At 46.3% G+C, this 23,539-nt stretch overlaps 1 long non-coding RNA gene across 1 annotated transcript; it reads left to right on the top strand.

Moving 5' to 3' along the window:
• Positions 1–622: 622 nt before the first annotated feature.
• On the top strand, positions 623–17,899 carry LOC140419108 (uncharacterized). Its single transcript, XR_011945538.1, has 4 exons — positions 623–686; positions 1,405–1,511; positions 5,006–5,659; positions 15,650–17,899. It is a non-coding gene; the product is annotated as an uncharacterized lncRNA (long non-coding RNA).
• The last annotated feature ends 5,640 nt before the right edge of the window (positions 17,900–23,539 follow it).

The following is a 23,539-nucleotide window of genomic DNA, read 5'->3' as shown; positions in this document are numbered from 1 at the left end:
CATCACAACAGCAGATGCCACGAGGGAAGGTGCTGCAGGGCAACAGCAGAACGGGACAGCGTTCTTCAGCCCTGGAGGGGCCTAAAACAATGTCCCAGGCTGCCCCACACCCGACACAGGTGGTGAATAGGTGGGTGGACGGCGCTCTTCAGCCCTGTGGGACCCAAAACAAAGCCCTTGGTCTTCACGACAGCCCCAGGTGGTCCCACTTCCACCTCAGACAGAGGGGTGGGAGGACAGAGGTCAGGGCCTGCAGTCCCAGGTGGTCCCACTCCCACCTCAGACAGAGGTCAGGGCCTGCAGTCCCAGGTGGTCCCACTCCCACCTCAGACAGAGGGCAGGGCCTGCAGTCCCAGGTGGTCCCATTCCCACCTCAGAGGGGAGGGAGGACAGAGGGTGGGGCAGCAGAAGAGGGGATTGGGGAGGCGGAGGAGTCAGAGACAGGAACAATCAGCGAGTCAACCTGAGCCTGTGGCTGTTCTCACCATCTGTCACCGTCACAATGTCCAGGTGATTGACGGCAGGTCTCGACCAATAGGAAGAGGAGGCGGTAGTGGAGGACCGAGTGAGGGCGGCTGGTCCTCCAACCAATCGGAGTGAATGAGGGGCGGGGCCCGCTGTGATTGAAGCATGCGCAGTGTGGGTAATGGCGAAGGAGAAGGAAGTCTTTTTCAGATCGTAAATTGGTAAGAGGCGTTTAACAATATGGAGGGAGCGAGAGATGGAGAGGGTGGGCGGTAACGTTGTGTAAAGCTGTTGTCAGCCGCAAACCGCGGAAAAAAAGTTCCGGGACCCAGTTTGTACCGAGCAGAACTGCAACTCCTTTTGGCTCAGGTTAACGGCCGCCATCTTTATTGGATGTGCATCAGGGCGCATGCGCGTTTGTCATCTTTGTCGGGGCGATGTTTCAATGAGTGGGAGGAGCTTGTTCCCCATTGTTCAGAATGGAGACAACTTGTCCATTAAACTGGATTAGTCTTTGAGTCTAAATGTCTTATTGATGATGCAAAGCGGTGACAGAGATGGAAAGAAAAGGAAGCAAATCCTGCTCTCCGGATTTCACTGTCTCATTGGACATCCTGCCCATGTGTTCAAAGCTCTGCGGCTCTGTTCAGTCACATGAAGATGCAGGGCAGAAACTCGCAATCCTGTGTCAACATCACCTTCAAATCAGGGGAGTGCTGATGACAAGGGGGTGAGTGTGCATCCTGGATCAGGGAGCAGGAGGGGAGAATGTAGTGGATTTCTTTCCTGGACTGACGGTGATTAATTTTGGAAACTCGTTTTACAGGGGATTAGTAGGGGAGGATTTACACACAGCAAATTCAAACCAGGCGAAATATTTATCTTTCCTGAATTAAATTTCTGGACTGACAATGGTGCCTTTGTAAACTTCTTTCACAGGGGCTTAGAAAGGGATTCGCAGACAGGAAACTCACAACCAATCCTCACATCAAATTCTGACACCACTGTTCGAATTATCAGGACCTGGAGATTATCAACCTTTGTGTGTAAGCATTGAGTTCCAGATTGTATAAAATGACTACCTCCTATCTCCCCTGTAGATCTTGTTCACAACCTTAAATCTGTGTCCCGTCATCCTTTTATAATCTGCTGATGGGAACAGTTTTAAAAAATCTTTTGCCGGGTTTGCATTGTCGTTTCTGGTGCCTTGGTCGATGTCGGATGGTCTGTCTGGTTTCATTTCCTTTTTCTGTGATATTGTAGAGGTTGAATGGGCTTGGACCAGTTCATTTAAGATCCAGAACACAATTGAAGTCCCCTCCAAGAATCAATTGATCTGTGTCCAGGTCTGGGATGGATCCCAACATTTTTTTCACAAATGCTGCATAATAATAATCTTTATTATTGCCACATTCTTTATTGTTAACACTGCAGAGAAGTTACTGTGAAAATCCCCGAGTCACCTATTCCAGCGCCTGTTCAGGTACACTGAGGGAGAATTCAGAATGTTCAAATTACCTAACAGCACATCTTTTGGAACTGTGGGAGGAAACCAGAACACCCGGAGGAAACCCACGCAGACACGGGGAGAACGTGCAGACTCCGCACAGTGACCCAAGCCGGGAATTGAACCTGGGTCCCTGGCGCTGTGAAGCAACAGTGCTAACCACTGGGCTGCCGTGCTGCCCATCGTCCCAGTAAGGGGCATAGACATTCACCACCAATGTACCTGCCAACGACCCATTGACCACCATGTATCTCCCATTAGTGTCCGCAACAAGCCCAGTGACCGAAAGAGGAATCTGTTTATTGATTAGAATTGCAGCAGCTCGAGCCCTTCGTCAAAGCCTGAGTGAAACTCTTGGCTCACCCCGCTGCCATCTGGTCTGATCTCTATTTTTTTCTTCTATATATTCAGAGTACCCAATTATTTTTTTTTCCAATTAAGGGGCAATTTCACGTGGCCAATCCACCTAACCTGCACAGCTTTGGGTTGTGGGGCGAAGCCCATGCAGACATGGGGAGAATGAGCAAACTCCACACAGCCAATGACGCGGGGCCAGGATCGAACCTGGGACCTCAGCGCCATGAGGGAGCAGTGCTAACCACTGCGCCACTGTGCCACCCTGGTCTGATCTCTAACCTGCAAGTGAGTCTCCTGCAAGAACACCACACCAGCATTTGGATTCTCTCAGTGAGCAAAAACACTCGACCTCTTCACTGAACCACCCAATCCCCTAACATTCTAGATGACCAGCCGAATCCAGGGTCTCCCACCCCCACTTCCCCATCATGGAGTCAGCCATTTCCATCGTGAGGGACGATCGAGTAAATCCTCAAAAGATACAGGCCAAGGGCCCACACAAGATGGCCGCCACACACGCCCTGAGAGTAAAACAAAAACAGTTCTATAGTCATAACCAGCAAGCTAACCCCTCTCTCCCAACCCCATTTCCTGCCAACGCCCCACATAATACATAAATTGAAACCAAACCCCCCCACCCCCCCCCCCAGGCTCAGACCCAGACAAGACCAGCCAAAACTGGTTCAACAACTGCAGCCCCCATCTCACTCTCATTCACCAGCTTCTGGCGGGGCAACCCCTCTCAGAACAAAAAGAAAAAGAACGATGATATTGCCCACCTCGAGGATAAATCCTCACTGGAATAACTGAGTGAATCCCTATCCACACTCAGAACAGGTGAATGGTCTGCCGCCGGTATGACTATGGTGATCAGTCTCCAGCTCACATAGGGACCTGAATCCCTTCCCGTTTTTCCATGGTTTCAGCATGCTGCTGGTGTCCTTGTCGCTTTCCACGTTTGACGATCTGTTGAAGTCTTGTCCCAACAGAGAGCACGTATACGGTCTCTCCCCACTCTGAATGGTGAGATATATTTTCAGACTGTGTAACTGGTTAAAGCTCTTTCCACAGTCAGTTCACTGGAACACTCTCACTCGAGTCATGTGTGAATCGGGTTTTTTTTTAGTCACACTGATCTTGAAAATCTTTTCCCACAGACAAACATTTCTTCTTCCACATTCACGGGCCAATGATATTCAGGTCCTGATGAATGGAGTGACTGTAAAATCTTGATGTGAAGTTTGTTTTGAGTTTCCATCTGTAAATCCTCCCCTTGTAGTATCCTGTAAAAGGCGTTCACAAAAGTCATCACTATAAGGGCAGGTACAGTGGTTCAGTGGTTAGCCGAGGACCCGGGTTTGATCCTGGCCCTGGGCCACTGTCCGTATGGAGTTTGCACATTCTCCCCGTGTCTGTATGGGTCTCACCCCCAAAACCCAAAGATGTGCAGGGTAGGTGGATTGGCCACGCTAAATTGCCCCTTAATTGGAAAAAAATAATTGGTTACTCTAAATTTATTTCAAAAAAGGATTGTCTCTTTCCTAATGTTCACAATTAAATGGGTGGATTCCCCAGGAGATGGCAGACATTTCAGGGCAATTAAATTAATAATGGACAGAGATATGTCTAGTGTTGTTACATGGTACAGATTAGATATATTATTTACCGTTCTGTAATAAAGTAAATGTATAATTATTTCTCATCTTGTAATATAAGACTGCAGCTCCATTATAGATTTCCAGTCATCTCTTCCCTCAGAGGGTTGTTAGTCTTTGGATTTCTCTTCCACAGGGACCAGTTGTATCTGGGGGGGTCATTGAATATATGAATATATTGAAGCACAAGTTTGACAGATATGAGGGCAGCATGTGGAGCAGTGGCTAGCACTGGGACTGCGGCGCTGAGGACCCGGGTTCGAATCCCGGCCCTGGGTCACTCTCTGTGTGGAGTTTGCACATTCTCCCCATGTCTGTGTGGGTTTCGCCCCCACAACCCAAAGATGTGCTGGTTAGGTGGATTGGCCACGCTAAATTGCCCCTTCATTCAAAGAAAAATAATTGGCTACTCTTAAAAAAATTTTTTTTAAAAAAATAAATAAATAAATAAAGTTTGACAGATATTTTTTGACAATGGAGTTGAGGGTTATGGGGAACAGGTAGGAAAATAGAGAGAAAGCTGAAATGAGGAGGGATCTCTTCACTCGAGGATGTGGTGAAGCTTTGGCATTCTCTACCCCAGGGGAATGTGGAGCCTCAGTCATCAGGTATGTTCAAGACAAATATTGATAGGTTTCTAGATATTGAAGTGATCGAGGGATATGGGGACCGTGTGGGAAAATGGTGCTGAGGTAGATCGGCCAAGGATCTCATTGAATGGTTGAGCAGACTCGGTGGGCCGAATGGCCTACTCTTGCTCCTGTTCTAACAGCTGTGTCCTGGTCAAGAAGCAGTGAGCTGAGCTTGGATCTGTCAATCAAGATGAATGAGCACCTTCAGGAGAATTGGGAGGGTGAGTATTAGATACAGCAGAGTGAGAATGGAGGGAGAGTGTGTGGGATGGAGATTTACAGCTTTTGGAGAACGAGAGAGGAAATAATGCCCCATAGGAACTAGAACCGTCTGTTCTGAATTTCTATCCTCTACTGACAATGATGACTTTTGTAAATTGTTTTTAAAGGATATTGGAAGAGGCGGAATTACAGACAGAAATCTCAAACATCACGTCTCGATGTGACAAACTCACTCGATTCCTTCTGATCTGAATATCATTGGGCTCTGAATATCATCGGCGAGAAGGAGAAATGTTTGTCTAATCTGTCGGCTTCAAAAGATTTTAAATGTGAGCGTGACTGGAAAAGCACCGAGACCCACACAACACACCCGAGTGAGAGTGTTCCAGTGAACTGACTGTGGAAAGAGCGTCAACCAGTTACACAGCCTGAAAAAACATCACACCATTCACAGTGAGGAGAGACAGAGCACATGTTCTGTGTGTAGACAAAGTTCCGCTGATTGTCCAATCTGGAGAGACACGAGGAGACCCAGAACATGGAGAAACCGTGGAAATGTGGGGACTGTGGGAAGGGATTCAGATTCCCATCGAGGCTAGAGATTCATCGACGCAGGCACACTGGGGAGAGGCCATTCACCTGCTCTAAGTGTGGGAAGGGATTTATTGATTCATCCATCCTACAGAGACATCAGCGAGTTCACACTGAGGAGAAGCCGTTCACCTGCTCTCTCTGTGGGAATGGATTCACACAGTTATCCAGTCTGCAGACACACCAGCGAGTTCACACTGGGGAAAGACCATTCACCTGCTCCATCTGTGGTAAGGGATTCACTTCGTTATCCATCCTGCAGACACACCAGCGAATTCACACTGGGGAGAGGCCGTTCACCTGCTCTCAGTGTGGGAAGGGATTCACTTCGTTATCCATCCTGCAGACACACCAGCGACTTCACACTGGGGAAAAGCCATTCACCTGCTCTCAGTGTGGGAAGGGATTTACTTCGTTATCCATCCTGCAGACACACCAGCGACTTCACACTGGGGAAAAGCCATTCACCTGCTCTCAGTGTGGGAAGGGATTCACTTGGTTAGCCAGTCTGCGGAGCCATCAGCGAGTTCACATTGGGGAGACGTCATTCACGTGCTCGCGGTGTGAGGAGAGATTCAGTGATTTATCCAGCCTGCAGACACACCAGCGAATTCACACTGGGGAGAGGCCGTTCACCTGCTCTCAGTGTGGGAAGGGATTTATTGATACATCCATCCTGCAGAGACATCAGCGAGTTCACACTGGGGAGAAGCCATTTACCTGCTCCCTCTGTGGGAATGGATTCACACAGTTATCCAGTCTGCAGTCACACCAGCGAGTTCACACTGGGGAGAGACCATTCACCTGCTCTTAGTGTGGGAAGGGATTACATAGAAACATAAAAAATAGGAGCAGGAAGAGATAATTTGACCCTTTGCACCTGCTCCGCCATTCATTCTGATCATAGTTTATCATCCAACTCCATAGCCGAATCCCGTTTCCCCCTCCATATTCTTTGATCCCCTTCGCCCTCAATGCTATATCTAACTGCTTCTTGAAAACATACAATGTATTGGCCTCAACTATTTCCTGTAGTAACAAATTCCACAGGCTCACCACTCTCTGGTTGAAGAAATTTCTCCTCATCTCTGTCCTAAATGGTCTACCTCGTATCCTCAGACTGCGACCACTGGTTCTGTACACTCCCGCCTTCGGGAAAATCTTTCCTACATCTACCCTATCAAGCCCTGTTAGAATATTATAGGTTTCTATGAGATCCCCCGTTCTCTGAACTCCAGCAAATACAATCCGAACAGATTCAATCTCTCATACGTCAGTCCACAATCCCACCATCCCAGGAATCAGTCTGATAAACCTTCGCTGCACTCCCTCTAGAGCAAGAACATCCTTCCTCAGATAAGGAGACCAAAATTACACACAATATTCCAGGTACGGCCTCACCAAGGCACTGTATGGAACAAAGAACAATACAGCACAGGAACAGGCCCTTCGGCCCTCCAAACCTGCGGTGATCACGTGTCCTATCTAGACCAACCGCCTGTATCCTTCTAGAACCCGTCTGTTCATATGGCTATCCAGATAAGTCTTAAAAGTCGCTAACTTGTAAAAACCTTCCCCCGCACATCTCCACTGAACCTTTTCCCCCCCTCACCTTGAACTTGTGTCCCCTTGTAATTGTCATTTCCGCCCTGGAAAAAAGCCTCCAACTGTTCACCATATCTATACCCCTAATAATTTTATAAACTTCTATCAGGTCGCCCCTCAACCTCCGTCTCTCTGGGGAACACAATCCCGTTTATTCAATCTCTCCTCATAGCTAATACCCTCCATACCAGGCAACATCCTGGTAAACCTTTTCTGTACTCTCTCCAAAGCCTCCACGTCCTTCTGGTAGTGCGGTGACCAGAATTGGACACAGTATTCCAAATGTGGCCTAACCAACATTCTATGTGAAATGAAATGAAAATCGCTTATTGTCACAAGTCGGCTTCAAATAAAGTTACTGTGAAAAGCCCCTAGTCGCCACATTCCGGCACCTGTTCGGGGAGGCTGGTACGGGAATTGAACCGTGCTGCTGGCCTGCCTTGGTTTGCTTTAAAAGCCAGCACTTTAGCCCTGTGCTAAACCAATTCTATGTAATTGTAACACAATGTTCGAGCTTTTATACTCGATACCCCCGTCCTATGAAGGCAAGCATGCTGGTGCTTTCTTCACCACCACCATAAGGGGCTGGTTTAGCTCACTGGGCTAAATCGCTGGCTTTTAAAGCAGACCAAGGCAGGCCAGCAGCACGGTCCAATTCCCGTACCAGCCTCCCCGAACAGGCGCCGGAATGTGGCGACTAGGGGCTTTTCACAGTAACTTCATTGAAGCCTACTCGTGACAATAAGCGATTTTCATTTCATTTTCATTTCCACCTGTGCTGCCACTTTTAAGTATCTGTGGACCTGCACGCCCAGATCTCTCTGCTTGTCTATGCTCCTGATGGTTCTGCCATTTATTTTATAGCTCCCACCTGCACTGGATCTACCAAAATGCATCACCTCGCATTTGTCCGGGTTAAATTCCATCTGCCATTTCTCTGCCCAATTTTGCAGCCTATCTATATCCTGTTGTATTCTCTGACAATCTTCACCACTGTCCGCAACTCCTTTAATCTTAGTATCACCCGCAAACCTGCTAATCAGACCCGCTACGTTTTCTTCCAAGTCATTTATATATATTACAAAGAGCAGAGGTCCCTGAAAAGATCCCTGAGGAATCCACTAGTTACAGACCTCCATTTGGAAAAACACCCTTCCACTGCTATCCTCTGTCTACTGTGGGGAAACGAGTTCTGGATCCATCCAGCTAGTTCACCCCTGACCCCATGTGATCTAATCTTTTGCACCAGCCTGCCACGAGGGACCTTATCAAATGCTTTACTGAAGTCCATGTAGACAACATACACAGACCTTCCCTCATGAATCATTTTTGTCACCTCTTCAAATAATTCAATCAAATTAGTGAGACATGACGTCTCTCGTACAAAACCATGCTGTCTGTCACTAATAAGACCATTCATTTCCAAATGTGCATAGATCCTATCTTAGAATAATTCTTTGAGTATAATGAGTACAATTGCAGCAAGATAACCCTGCTCCTGTACTCCAATCCGCTAGCATACCATTTACTTTCTTTACCGCCTGCTGTAGCTGCATGCTTACCTTCAATGGCTGGTATCCGAGGATACCCAGGTCTCATTGCATAAACCCCTCTCCTAATCTATGGCCGTTCAGATAATAGTCTGCCTTCTCACTTTTGATCCCAAAGTGGATAACCTCGCATTTCTACAAATTATATTGCATCTGCCATTCATTTGCCCACTCACTCAACTTGACCAAATCACACTGAAGGATCTCTGCATCCTCCTCGCAGCTCACCCTCCACCTAGCTTTGTGTCATCTGCAAATTTGGAGATATTGCATTTTGTTCCCTCATCTAAATCATTAATATATAGGGTGACACAGTGGTTAGCACAGCTGCCTCGCGGTGCTGAGGACCAGGGTTCAATCCTGCCCCGGGTCACTGTCTGTGTGGAGCCAAGTTCTCCCCCTGTCTCCAGGGGTCTCACCCTCGCAACCCAAAGATGTGCAGGATAGGTCAATTGGCCACACTAAATTGCCCCTTAATTGGAAAATACGAATTGGGTACTTAAAATTTTTTTTTTAAATCATCAATATATCTTGTGAATACTGGGGTCCCAGCAGGGATCCCTGCGGTGCCCCACTAGTCACTGCCTGCCAATTTGAAAAAGAGCATTAATTCCTCTTTGTTTCCTGCCTGACAAACAGTTTTCTATCCATCTCAATATACTACCGCTAATCCCCTGTGCTTCAATTTTACACACTAATATATTGTGCGGGACTTTGGTCAAAAGTCTTCTGAAAGTCCAAATATACCACATCCATTGGCTCTCCCTCGTTAACTCTACCAGTTACACCCTCAAAGAATTCCAGTAGATTTGTCAAGCATTATTTCCCCTTCATAAATCCATGCTGACTCTGTCTGATCCTGCCACTGATTTGTAAGTGCTTTGCTAAAAAATCTTTGATAATGAATTCTTGATATTTCCCCACTGCCGATGTCAGGCTTACTGGTCTAAAATTCCCTGTTTTCTCTCTAGATCCCTTTTTAAATAGTGGAATTACATACTCCACCCTCCAATCTGCAGGAACTGTTCCAGAGTCTATAGAATCCTGGAAGATGACCACCAATGCATCCACTATTTCTGGAGCCACTTCCTTAACTACTTGTGAATGCAGATTATCAGGCCCTGGGGATTTATCAGCCTTCAATCCCATCAATTTCCCCAACACCATTTCTCTACTAATATTGATCTCCTTCAGTTCCTCCCTCTCATTAAATCCTGCGTCCCCAACATTTCTGGTATCTGATTTGTGCCCTCATTTGTGAAGACAGAACCAAATTATGTATTTATTTGCCCAGCAGTTTCTTTGTCCCCTATTATACATTCCCCTGTTTCTGAATGTAAGGAAGATGCATTTATTTTCATCAATCATTTTCTCTTCACATACCTATAGAAACTTTTACAATCAGCCTAATTTCCCGTTTGTGCTAATCCCAACATCACCACTGCAGTTTGGGGGCTATGTACGATGTCCATTTTTTTTTTGTCCCTTGTTGTTTCTCAGTTCGACCCATACAGATTCCACATTGTCGGAGCTAATACCCTTCCTCTCTATTGCATTAATTTCCTCTTTAACCAGCACTGCCACTTCACTGCCTTTTCCTTTTTGTCTGTCCTTCCTAAACACTGAATATATTCAGTTCCCATCCCTGGTCATCCTGCAGCCATGTCTCCATAATCCCCATTATCTCACACCCATTTACGTCTATTTGCTCGATTAACTTGGTTATGCCGTCTGCAGTCACACCAGGGAGTTAATATTGGGGAGAGGCCGTTCACCTGCTCTCAATGTGTGAAGGGATTTTATTAATTTATCGCAGTTCCTGAGACACCAACAAGTTCACAACTGATTACAGGGATTGGATTCTGCTGTTATTGTTTCTGTTCTCAATTACATCAAGGACTGCAGTTTGTTTATTCTGTTGGCCAATGGGGATGGTCAGAGGGTTTCTTTCTGCTGGACTGGCCGGTCTCACGACTTTGCCTCCAGTGGGCTGAATCTTTCTGAGTCTTCTTGCGAATATCTGGTTTCACATTTCACAAGGATCAAAGAGTGAAAGGGGGTTTGGAGGTTACAAGATGTTTCATTACCATTTCTGTTTGGAAACTCCAAACATCATGCGACATTGCCATGAAATTGGGCTATGTTGTTACATGGTTCTTTTGTTTAATTTATCTTGGTGCTTCTCACAGAAGAAAACTATTAGGGTATGAGGGGCAAGTTGTCTGAGGTGCACTGGAAAAGTACATAAAATAGTATGATGCGAGACAGGCAATCACTAATATTGAAGGAATTATTACAGATTTACACGGGGATTGGTTAGCTCAGTTGCCTGGATGGCTGGTTCGTGCTGAGTGACACCACCAGCACAGGTTAAATTCCCATACCGGCTGAGGTTAGCCATGGTCTGTGTCAGTATTTATGCTCCACATGATCCTCCACCCACCCCTCTATATCTCCCCCCCCCCCCCCACCCCCCCCATGAGCATCTCCTTCTATTCCTTTCTCCCTCATGTATGTATCTAGCTTTACGTTCAATGTATTCATGCTGTTCACCTCAACCACTCGCTGTGGTAGCGAGTTTCACATTCTCACCACTCGCTCGATAAAGAGGTTTCTACTGAAATCCCTATTGGATTATTGAATCCCTTCATAATCTTAAAGATTCCATCAGGTCACCCACCAGTCTTCTCTTTTCCAGAAAAAAGCAGCCCCAGCCTTTCCTGAGTGTTAAATGCTCTCAGTTCTGTATATTATGAATCTTTGTTGCACCTTATCCAGCGCCTCTGTTTCCTTTTTCTAAATGGAGATCACCAATGTTGACAGTGCTCCCAGTGTAGTCTGACCCCAGTTGAACAATTCCTCTGCTTTTCAATTCTATCCCTCTGCAATGAAACCCTATATATGGGCCCCATACTTTGGGAAAGATATGAAGTTCTTAGAGAGGGTGTAAAGGACATTAATGAGAATGGCACCAGAGTTGAGGGACTCCAGTTACTTGGAGTGACTGGAGCAGCTGAATTTCTCTCCTGAGATCACAGCATCTGGAGGGTGGGGAATGAGGCCATTCAGCCCTTTGAGACGGTGTCGGCTCTATGGAGCAAGCCAGTCTGTCCATTGCCCATTCTATCACTAAATCCCTGTGGTTTATTTCTCTCAGTGCCTGTCCAATTTCCTATTGAAAGCCGTCATCTCTGCATCTCCTACCCTCATAGGCAGTAGCTTCCAGGTCATTACCACTCGCTTTCCATGTACACCAGGCTCCTGGAGCACAGAGGAGTCTATTTGGCCCATTTGTTCCATGCTAGTATTGTACCATGACCCATTTCATCCCACAGTTCGACTATTTTTTTCAGAATGCACCAAATTCCTTTTTGGATGTTACAGTCCAATGAAATTCTAGCACCATTTATAGACCGTGCATTCCACACTTGATGTGTTTTAGAACAAATAATTGTGGATATGGTGTATCTGGAGATTCACAGAGTATGCAAAATGGTATCAGTGACGTGGTTATTACACAAAATTATGACTCAATCTTTATCAATGATTTTGGTGAGGACACTGAGTGTAATGTATCCTAGTTTGAAGACAATTAGTACAAATGTACTTTTCTATAAAACCTCTCATGACCACTGGACCTCCTAAACTGTTTTAAAGCCAATGGAGTACTTTTGAAACATATTCACTGTTGTAATGTAGGAAGCTGTAAGTACACATGTGTAATCACATTTAGTTTAAAAATTGTTTTTTTCATAGTGTATTCACTGTCATTAGTAACAAGGTCAAGGAAGCCCTTTTATACCTCAAACATGTGGCTTCCTGCAGCCATTTCACCTTCTGTCCCTTTCCGATTTAACTATGTATTGATTTCATAGGAAAAAACAATAAATAAATTAATGATTATTCAGTAGCGAACATTGATTATCATTAGTGACTTGGTATATTAGGTTATATTGCAAAGACTCGATCTTTATTTTAAAAAATAAACAAGATCAACCAAAATGTTTCCAGAAACTGCAGAACTATCAGAATTTGTTTGAAAAAATCAATTCCTTTATAACTTTGGGAAGTTACAAAACATCATATTCTGCCAAGACTATGTGGGCTAGGCAGTGGGGTAATGGTATTGTTACTGGGCTAGTAATCCGGAGACCCAAGTTAATGCTCTGGGGATCTGGGATTGAATCTGCCTATGAAAGATATTGAAATTGAATAAAAGTCTCAAATTAAACGTCTCATGATTGTTGGAAAAACCTGTCTGGGTCACAAATTCCTTTAGGAAATCTGCTCTCCGTACGTGTCCTGGCCTACACGTGACTCCAGATCCACAGCAATGTTGTGGTTGACTTGAACGTGCCCTCTGAAATAGCCTCAAAAGACACGCAGTTCAAGTGCAATTGGAATGCCAGTAAATGCTGGTCCAGCCAGTGACCCCCACCTCCCATGAATAAATAAGTTTTAAGAAGACTCTTTTCAATTTAAAGATGAGTAAGAAAATGTCTCTTTGATTGGATTTGATTTATTAATGAGGTACAGTGAAAAGTATTGTTCTACAGTCCAGACAGATAAGTCCAGACATGAAAAAACAAAGTGCGGATCTTGGCAGTTTGCTCAGTTCACAAAAGAATTTAATGGCTTTGTATTTTTTTTTTATAAATGTTTTATTGAGAATTTTTTCCCAAACAACAATTTTTCCCCTCTTACAAAGCAAACGCAACAATAACAATACAGAAATTTTAAACAATACACAAGTAACAAAACCCCTTTATCTTTGACCTAAACTAAACCCCCCCCCCCCCCCCCCCCCCCCCCCCCGGGTTGCTGCTGCTGGTCATCTGTCTTCCCTCTAACGTTCCCCTAGGCAGTCGAGAAATGGCTGCCACCGCCTGGTGAACCCTTGAGCCGATCCTCTCAGGGCAAACTTTATCTGCTCCAGTTTAATGAACCCCGCCATATCATTTACCCAGGCCTCCAGTCCGGGGGGTTTTTAATGGCTTTGTAGACGCAGATTAACATTTTAGTCAGCATCTGAAACATATCTAATGGTAATGTATGCTCATATAGACAGACACAAACAATACTGTAACTGAATTCGAGGAAATGGCAGAGATTTAACTGAACCACCTTTTTGAAAAATTCGGCCTTCATGACAGGGAAACAGGAAAAGCCACTCAGGGAGATGAGGAAATCCAGGCTCAGTGCGGATTTGCTGTCACCCCTCCTTTCTTATACATGAACGGTATATAGGCTGCAGAATGTTTCACACCAAAACACAGAGGGGTCAAATATAAGCAACACATAATTCTCAATTCTCTTCCATTTAACTATATTTGACTTTGTTCAAATGCTGACAATGGTCAAACTGAACAAAGATTCATGGGATTTGTATTACCCAGTGAAAAGCTTTCTTTTCTTGGTCAGTCGTGTTTGCAATTCAATGGTGTATATTTCAGAGTTATTAAGAGTGAAGATTCGAGAGCTATTGAATTCAAAACAAAGTCATATATAACAAATAAATAAATATATTGAATACTGAAACATATTGAGTAAAATTGGTGGAAATTTTCTGTTGGAAGATAAGAATGATGCATTAATGATTTAAAAAATAAAAAATTTAGAGTACCCAATTCACTTTTTCCCAGTTAAGGGGCAATTTAGCGTGTCCAATCCACCTACCCTGCACATCTTTGGGTTGTGGGGGCAAAACCCATGCAAACACGGGGAGAATGTGCAAACTCCACAGGACAATGACCTAGAGCCGGGATCGAACCTGGGACCTCGGCGCCGTGAGACAGCAGTGCTAACCACTGTGCTGCCCTGTGATGCATTAATGATTGACCAGAGAGCATTGTTCCGTTGGATATTTGCTGAACAAATGCTAAAGTTCAATATAAGTTCTAAATCTCATAGTCTTACAAGTTGAGACATCTGTTTTAAAGGAACCGCTGTCTTCATGTAATAAGTGACCTGGCCTCCCAGCCGAACCATTGAAAGCTGCAGCAAGACTGCAGTTGAATGTTGCACAGGGCCACTGGGTACTGTGCTGCCAGCTGCTTCTGTGGTGTAGCGGTTATCGCATTCACCTAACGTGCGAAAGGTGCCTTGTTCGAAACTGGCAGAAGCATTAAATACTTCCGATTTATGATGTGGAGATGACGGCATTGGACTGGGGTGGGCACAGTAAGAAGTCTTATAACACCAAGTTGAAGTCCAACAGGTTTGTTTCGAATCGCTAGCTTTCGGAGTGCAGCTCCTTCCTCAGGTTAATGAAGAGGTGGATTCCACAAACACATATATAGAAAAATTCAATGATGCGATATAGTTCTTTGAATGCGAGTCTTTGCAGGTAATTAAGTCTTTAAAGGTCCAGACGGTGCGACTGGAGAGAGGGATAATCACAGGTTAAAGAGGTGTGAATAGTCTCAAGCCAAGCCTGTTTGTAGGATTTCGCAAGCCCAGGCCAGATGATGGGGGGTGAATGTAATGCAACATGAATCCAAGATCCCAGTTGAGGCCGTACCCATGTGTGCGAAACGTGGCTATCAGTTTCTGCTCGGCGATTCTACGTTGTCGCGCGTCCTGAAGGCCGCCTTGGAGAATGTTTTCCCGAAGATCAGAGGCTGAATGCCCTTAACTGACGGAAGTGTTCCCTGACTGGAAGGGAACATTCCTGCCAAGCGATTGCCGCGCAATGTCAGTTCATCCATTGTCGCATGGTCTCGCCAATGTACCACGCCTCGGGACATCCTTTCCTGCAGCATATGAGGTAGAAAACATTGGCCGAGTCGCACGAGTATACTGGGTACCTGGTGGGTGGTGATCTCACATGTAATGATGGTATCCATGTCGATCTGGCACATCTTGTAGAGGTTGCCATGGCAGGGTTGTGTGGTGTCATGGTCGCTGTTCTGAAGGCTGGGTAGTTTGCTGCAAACAATGGTCTGAGGTTGCCCGGTTGTTTGAAGGCAAGTAGTGGGGGTGTCGGGATGCCTTTGGCAAGATGTTCGTCTTCTTCGATGACGTGTTCAAGGCTGTGAAAATTATATCCTAGTTTCTCCGTTCCAGGGAATTCGTCAGACGAATGAAGCTCCAGAAGTTCTTCCACAGACCCCAAGAGACCTACAGCGAACCCAATGAGACAACCAATGAACCGGAACAGCAGACCGAGAGACCTGTGGGACTGGAAGATCCAGCCAGCAGGAAGGGCTGGAAAACCCCACCCATTTGAAACAAACCGATCAGCTGATTCTGCTGCTCCTCTTCCACGAAACCACTCAGTAAAACTGCCTCGAAAGTCCTTTCTTGTCCAATTTCATCTTTTCCTGGTCTCTCCCATCATGCTCCTTCAGAGCTCATCTTGTCTGTGAGACTTACCCTTTGCTCCTTTGACCCGATTCTCACTAAACTGTTGAACATCCAACTTCCACAATCTCCACCTTTCCACGGTATTTCCATGGAGTCAGTGTCTTTGTGCATTTCCTCTTTAGACAATCAAGTGAAGCTTCGTCCTCACACAGAACACGTGTATGTTTCTCCCCTTAGTGAATGGTGTGGTATTTTTTCAGGCTGCAACTGGTTAAAGCTCCTTCCACAGTCAGTTCACTGGAACACTCTCACCCGGGTGTGTGTTGTGTGGGTCTCGGTGCTTTACCAGTGACACTGATGTTTGAAATATTTTCCCACAAACATTTTTCATTCCACATTCATCGTCTGAGGATATTCAGGTCCTGATCAACTGAGTGACACAGTCAGATCTTAATGTGATATTTGGTTTGTATTTCCTGTCTGAAAATCCTCTCCTAATGCCCTGGAAAAGGTATTTTCAAAGGGCACACTATCAGTACGGGATAGAAATTCAGAACAGATAATTCCAGTTTCTGGGGAACATTTTTCTCTCTCTTCTGTCCCCAAAGCTGTAAATCCCCATCCCACACACTCCCTCCTACCTGGGGCTGAAATCCAAATAAAGTATTAGATCATTATTTCTGCATCCTTTTACCAAAGTTATAATTAGAGGTAAGAATATGCTTTATAAGTCACTTCATTCATGACTTATGACAGATATTAATCTGAATCACCCTGACTGAGCAAACAGAATAACAGATGTTAACCTTGTGTCCAGAACTGACTGTGTGGAGATTAGATGAGCAATCACGAAGGTCGTTTCTCCAAATCTTCCAGGGTTTCCTTCGTTCTTCCTCTCCCACTCGAACTAAGTTACACCGGATATCAGACTCAGGGTCCATTCTGGTTCTCTTTCTGCTGACTAAATAACTTCAATCAAATATGGGGAAGACTGAATCCACTGTTCGTTTCCTGCTCCAACCTTCATTCCTGACATACCGACCCTATCCCTCTCCCTGGCAAAAGTCTGAGACTTCGCCAGTCTCTGTAAACTTTGTTTCACATTTGATCCCAATATGAGCTTCTGACCTCATAGAATCATAGACTTTACAGTGCAGAAGGAGGCCATTCAGTCCATCGAGTCTGCACCGGCCCTTGGAAAGAGAATCCTACCTAAGCTGACATCTCCACCCGATGCCCGTCACCCCACCTAATCTTTTTGGACATTAAGGCAATTTAGCATGGCCAATCCACCTCACCTGCACATCTTTGGACTCATGTCTGTGCTATCACTAAGACTTCCTGTTTCCACCTACGTTACATTATCCGGCCTCTCTCCTGTGTCTGTGCGCCTGGGGCTGAAACCTCGGTCATGCCATCGTAACCCCCCGATTCGACAATTCCATTTCACACCTGGCTGCTCTCCCACATTCTACCTCTGTAAAAGTAAAGCCATCCAAAAGTCTGCTACCCATGTCTTAATTCACAGCCAGTTCCTTCCCCCTGTCACCCCTGTGTCCGAGACTTGCATTCGCTCCCAGTCTATTCCCACCCTTGTTTTCAAACCCCTCCATGGCCTCATCTCTCCCTGTCTCTGTCATCTCCTCCAGCCCCACAAACCCCTGAGATATCTGCACAGCTCTGATCCTGGACTCTTGCACACCCCCGATTCTAATTACTCCGCCATGGTTTTAAGTTCCTTCGGACCCAAGAACTGAATTCCCTCCCTAAACCTCCCCGTCTCCACCTCACATACCTTATTTATAACTCTCTTTAAAACTCACCTCTTTGACCAAATTTTTGGTCACCTGTCCTGATATCTCCTTTTGTGTCTGACTTTGTTTTATAATGTTCCTGTGAAGTTGACTGGGATGATTTATGATGTTAAAGGTGTTATATAAATAGAAGTTGTCGTTGTTGACTGTAACCCTGACCTCCTGTTTTACAATAACCCATTGGTTTCACAACAAACTCTCTCTCTGATTTATTTCCCCCTGCGGGTTTGCAGCCTCTATAAAAACTGTGGCCGTTAACTCAGGCCTGTCACCGGGGGCAGGCCGCAGCTGTCTCCATGGAGCTCAATGCAAAGCCGAGCCCTGAAACTTCTTGTTGGGGTTTGCAGCCTCCACCGGGCTTCAGTGAAACCTCGCAGCCTGGTGCATCATCGGCACTGCGCATGCTCCAGTTCACAATGCCCGGGGACTGATTGACTGCTGCTCTGGACCAATTGCAAGAGATGGGCGGATCTGGAGGACCAAGCGGAGCTGCTGGTCCTCCAACCAATCAGACTGAATAAGGGGCGGGGCTGGGACCCGGTCTCACACGTTGGTTGGTTGACAGTTCAGGATTCAGGCGATCGGGTGGAAATCGTGAGCCGGTCAGATCCCGCCTGGTGAGTCCTGAGGGAGGGATGGAGCCGGCGGGTGCGTCGGGAGGCTTCATAAACACTCCGTGTAGCCCGAAACTCCGAATACGAAGCTCGGATACATCAGTTGAACCGGCGAAAGCTACTCGGGCTTTTCCCGAGACAGGCCCGGGTCGCCTGGCGCATGCCGAGGGAGCGAGAGCCCCGGCTTTGCTCCGCCTCCCATTCACTCTGATTGGCTGAAGGACCGGCTGCTCTCGTTCCATCCTCCAGCCCCGCCCCCTCTTCCCATTGGTCCGAACCCGCCGTCAATCAGTCCCCGGGCATTGTGAGCTGGAGCAAACCCTTCACCATCATTGTCAGCTCCCTGGTTTGCAGCTGCGGAGCTTCTCCCTCCCGGGAACAGGCCCAGGTTAACGGGCACCATCCTGCTTCAGACACTGGAGGATGGTTCACATCAGAGGATGGGGGAGGGGGACAATAAATAAGACCGTACACTTTTTACTCAAATCAATGAGGACAGCAATTTCACACTTGGAGTATAGTGTTCAATTCTGGTCGCCACACTACCAGAAGGATGTGGAGGCTTTAGAGAGGGTGCAGAAGAGATTTACCAGAATGTTGCCTGGTATGGAGGGCATTAGCTATGAGGAGCGGTTGAATAAACTCGGTTTGTTCTCACTGGAACGAAGGAGGTTGAGGGGAGACCTGATAGAGGTATACAAAATTATGAGGGGCATAGACAGAGTGGATAGTCAGAGGCTTTTCCCCGGGGTAGAGGGGTCAATTACTAGGGGGCATAGGTTTAAGGTGAGAGGGGCAAGGTTTAGAGTAGATGTACGAGGCAAGTTTTTTACACAGAGGGTAGTGGGTGCCTGGAACTCGCTACCGGAGGAGGTAGTGGAAGCAGGGACGATAGGGACATTTAAGGGGCATCTTGACAAATATATGAATAGGATGGGAATAGAAGGATACGGACCCAGGAAGTGTAGAAGATTGTAGTTTAGTCGGACAGCATGGTCGGCACGGGCTTGGAGGGCTGAAGGGCCTGTTCCTGTGCTGTCCATTTCGTTGTTCCAGCACGGCGGCATAGTGGTTAGCACAATTGCTTCACAACTCCAGGTTGAATTCCTGGCTTGGCTCACTGTGCGGAGTCTGCATGTTCTCCCTGTGTCTGCGTGGGTTTAGAACAGAGAACATACAGTACAGAAGGAGGCCATTTGGCCCATCGAGTCTGCACCGACACACTTAAGCCCTCACTTCCACCCTATCCCCGTAACCCAATAATCCCTCCTAACCTTTTTGATCACTAAGGGCAATTTATCATGGCCAATACACCTAACCTGCATGTCTTTGGACTGTGGGAGGAAACCGGAGCACCCGGAGTAAACCCACGCAGACACGGGGAGAACGTGCAGACCCCGCACAGACAGTGACTCAAGTCGAGAATCGAACTTGGGACCCTGGTGCTGTGAAGCCACAGTGCTATCCACTTGTGCTGCCCCCTTGTCCAAAATTGCCAGAGAAATTAGAATTGCCTGTTCAGAATTTCTATCCTGGACTGAAAGTGATGGCTTTTGTAAACTCCTTTTACAGGGGGTTAGAATTGGAGAATTTGCACACAACAAACTGAACCCAACAGAAAGGTTTGTCTCTTTGCAAATTCTATCCTGCATTGACTTTTGTAAAATGATAGATTACAGCGGTCAGGAAATATTAAATGGAGTGGGGCCTTTTTTCTATTGAAAACAAGGAATTAAGCAGTGGCCTGATACAAATCTTTAAAATTATCAGTAGTTTGGAAAGGGATAGATAGATAGAATTTACAGTGCAAAAGGAGGCCATTCGGCCCATCGAGTCTGCACCATCTCTTGGAAAGAGCACCCTGCCCAAGCCCACACCACCCTATCCCCATAACCCACTAACCCCACTCAACCAACACTAAGGGCAGTTTTGGACAGTAAGGGCAATTTAGCATGGCCAATCCACCTAAGCTGCACATCGTTGGACTGTGGGAGGAAACCGGAGCGCCCGGAAGAAATCCACGCACACATGGGGAGAACGTGCAGACTCCGCACAGACAGTGGCCCAGCCGGGAATCAAACCTGGGACCCTGGAGCTGTGAAGCAATTGTGCTAACCACTATGCTACCATGCTGCCCACTATGGGATGATGTGGGAGAGTCCAATAACAGGGATCATCAATAAACAATGAGTCATAAATTCAAGAAGTTATGAATAAATCAAAGGGGGCAATATGGACAAATTTATTTACTTACAGGTTTGGAATGTGCAATTCATTACCATGGAAAGATGAGATAGGTGGGACAGTAGGAGATTTGTGCCAAGTGAGGACAGCAGCAGAATCTGTGCCAAAATGGCCTGTTTGTGTCTTATATATTCACAGTAATTCAATGCAATCACCTTTTACAGAATATTTGCAGATGCAAACATCATGTTGAGATCTGACAGAGACACTTGATTCATCAGGACCGGCCTTTCAACGTGGAAGGACCATAAGACATAGGAGCGCAAGTAAGGCCATTCGGCCCATCGAGTCTACTCCCCCATTCAATCATGGCTGATTTCAACTCCATTTACCCGCTCTCTCTCCATAGCCCTTAATTCCTCGAGAAATCAAGAATTTATCAACTTCTGTCTTAAAGACACTCAACGTCCCGGCCTCCACCGCCCTCTGTGGCAATGAATTCCACAGACCCACCACTCTCTGGCTGAAGAAATTTCTCCTCATCTCTGTTCTAGAAACTAGTATGGCAGGGGGGTGGGCACGGGAGCAATAGGTCAGAAGGTGAGAGTGTTGAGGGAGAACTAGGGAATAGGGACAGTGTGGCTCTGAGGCAGAGCAGACGGGGAGAAGTTGCTGAACACAGCGGGTCTGGTGGCCTGAAGTGCATATGTTTTAATGCAAGGAGCATTACGGGTAAGGCAGATGAACTTAGAGCTTGGATTACTACTTGGAACTATGATGTTGTTGCCATTACAGAGACCTGGTTGAGGGAAGGGCAGGATTGCCAGCTAAACGTTCCAGGATTTAGATGTTTCAGGCGGGATAGAGGGGGATGTAAAAGGGGAGGCGGAGTTGCGTTACTTGTTCAGGAGAGTATCACAGCTATACAGCGAGAGGACACCTCAGAGGGCAGTGAGGCTATATGGGTAGAGATCAGGAACAAGAAGGGTGCAGTCACAATGTTGGGGGTATACTACAGGCCTCCCAACAGCCAGCGGGAGATAGAGGAGCAGATAGGTAGACAGATTTTGGAAAAGAGTAAAAACAACAGGGTTGTGGTGATGGGAGACTTCAACTTCCCCAATATTGACTGGGACTCACTTAGTGCCAGGGGCTTAGACGGGGCAGAGTTTGTAAGGAGCATCCAGGAGGGCTTCTTAAAACAATATGTAAACAGTCCAACTAGGGAAGGGGCGGTACTGGACCTGGTATTGGGGAATGAGCCCGGCCAGGTGGTAGATGTTTCAGTAGGGGAGCATTTCGGTAACAGTGACCACAATTCAGTAAGTTTTAAAGTACTGGTGGACAAGGATAAGAGTGGTCCGAGGATGAATGTGCTAAATTGGGGGAAGGCTAATTATAACAATATTAGGCGGGACCTGAAGAACATAGATTGGGGGCGGATGTTTGAGGGCAAATCAACATCTGACATGTGGGAGGCTTTCAAGTGTCAGTTGAAAGGAATACAGGACAGGCATGTTCCTGTGAGGAAGAAAGATAAATACGGCAATTTTCGGGAACCTTGGATGACGAATGATATTGTAGGCCTCGTCAAAAAGAAAAAGGAGGCATTTGTCAGGGCTAAAAGGCTGGGAACAGACGAAGCCTGTGTGGCATATAAGGAAAGTAGGAAGGAACTTAAGCAAGGAGTCAGGAGGGCTAGAAGGGGCCATGAAAAGTCATTGGCTTATAGGGTTAAGGAAAATCCCAAGGCTTTTTACACTTACATAAAAAGCAAGAGGGTAGCCAGGGAAAGGGTTGGCCCACTGAAGGATAGGCAAGGGAATCTATGTGTGGAGCCAGAGGAAATGGGCGAGGTACTAAATGAATACTTTGCATCAGTATTCACCAAAGAGAAGGAATTGGTAGATGTTGAGTCTGGAGAAGGGGGTGTAGATAGCCTGGGTCACATTGTGATCCAAAAAGACGAGGTGTTGGGTGTCTTAAAAAATATTAAGGTAGATAAGTCCCCAGGGCCAGATGGGATCTACCCCAGAATACTGAAGGAGGCTGGAGAGGAAATTGCTGAGGCCTTGGCAGAAATCTTTGGATCCTCACTGTCTTCAGGGGATGTCCCGGAGGACTGGAGAATAGCCAATGTTGTTCCTCTGTTTAAGAAGGGTGGCAGGGATAATCCCGGGAACTACAGGCCGGTGAGCCTTACTTCAGTGGTAGGGAAATTACTGGAGAGAATTCTTCGAGACAGGATCTACTCCCATTTGGAAGCAAATGGACGTATTAGTGAGAGGCAGCACGGTTTTGTGAAGGGGAGGTCGTGTCTCACTAACTTGATAGAGTTTTTCGAGGAGGTCACTAAGATGATTGATGCAGGTAGGGCAGTAGATGTTGTCTATATGGACTTCAGTAAGGCCTTTGACAAGGTCCCTCATGGTAGACTAGTACAAAAGGTGAAGTCACACGGGATCAGGGGTGAACTGGCAAGGTGGATACGGAACTGGCTAGGCCATAGAAGGCAGAGGGTAGCAATGGAGGGATGCTTTTCTAATTGGAGGGCTGTGACCAGTGGTGTTCCACAGGGATCAGTGCTGGGACCTTTGCTCTTTGTAGTATATATAAATGATTTGGAGGAAAATGTAACTGGTCTGATTAGTAAGTTTGCAGACGACACAAAGGTTGGTGGAATTGCGGATAGCGATGAGGACTGTCTGAGGATACAGCAGGATTTAGATTGTCTGGAGACTTGGGCGGAGAGATGGCAGATGGAGTTTAACCTGGACAAATATGAGGTAATGCATTTTGGAAGGGCTAATGCAGGTAGGGAATATACGGTGAATGGTAGAACCCTCAAGAGTATTGAAAGTCAAAGAGATCTAGGAGTACAGGTCCACAGATCACTGAAAGGGGCTACACAGGTGGAGAAGGTAGTCAAGAAGGCATACGGCATGCTTGCCTTCATTGGCCGGGGCATTGAGTATAAGAATTGGCAAGTCATGTTGCAGCTGTATAGAACCTTAGTTCGGCCACACTTGGAGTATAGT

The sequence above is a fragment of the Scyliorhinus torazame genome, chromosome 5 (assembly GCF_047496885.1).
Source record: "Scyliorhinus torazame isolate Kashiwa2021f chromosome 5, sScyTor2.1, whole genome shotgun sequence".
Taxonomy (NCBI): domain Eukaryota; kingdom Metazoa; phylum Chordata; class Chondrichthyes; order Carcharhiniformes; family Scyliorhinidae; genus Scyliorhinus; species Scyliorhinus torazame.
The sequence above is the reverse complement of the archived record's forward strand: the minus strand, read 5'-3'. Positions and strand labels throughout refer to the sequence as shown.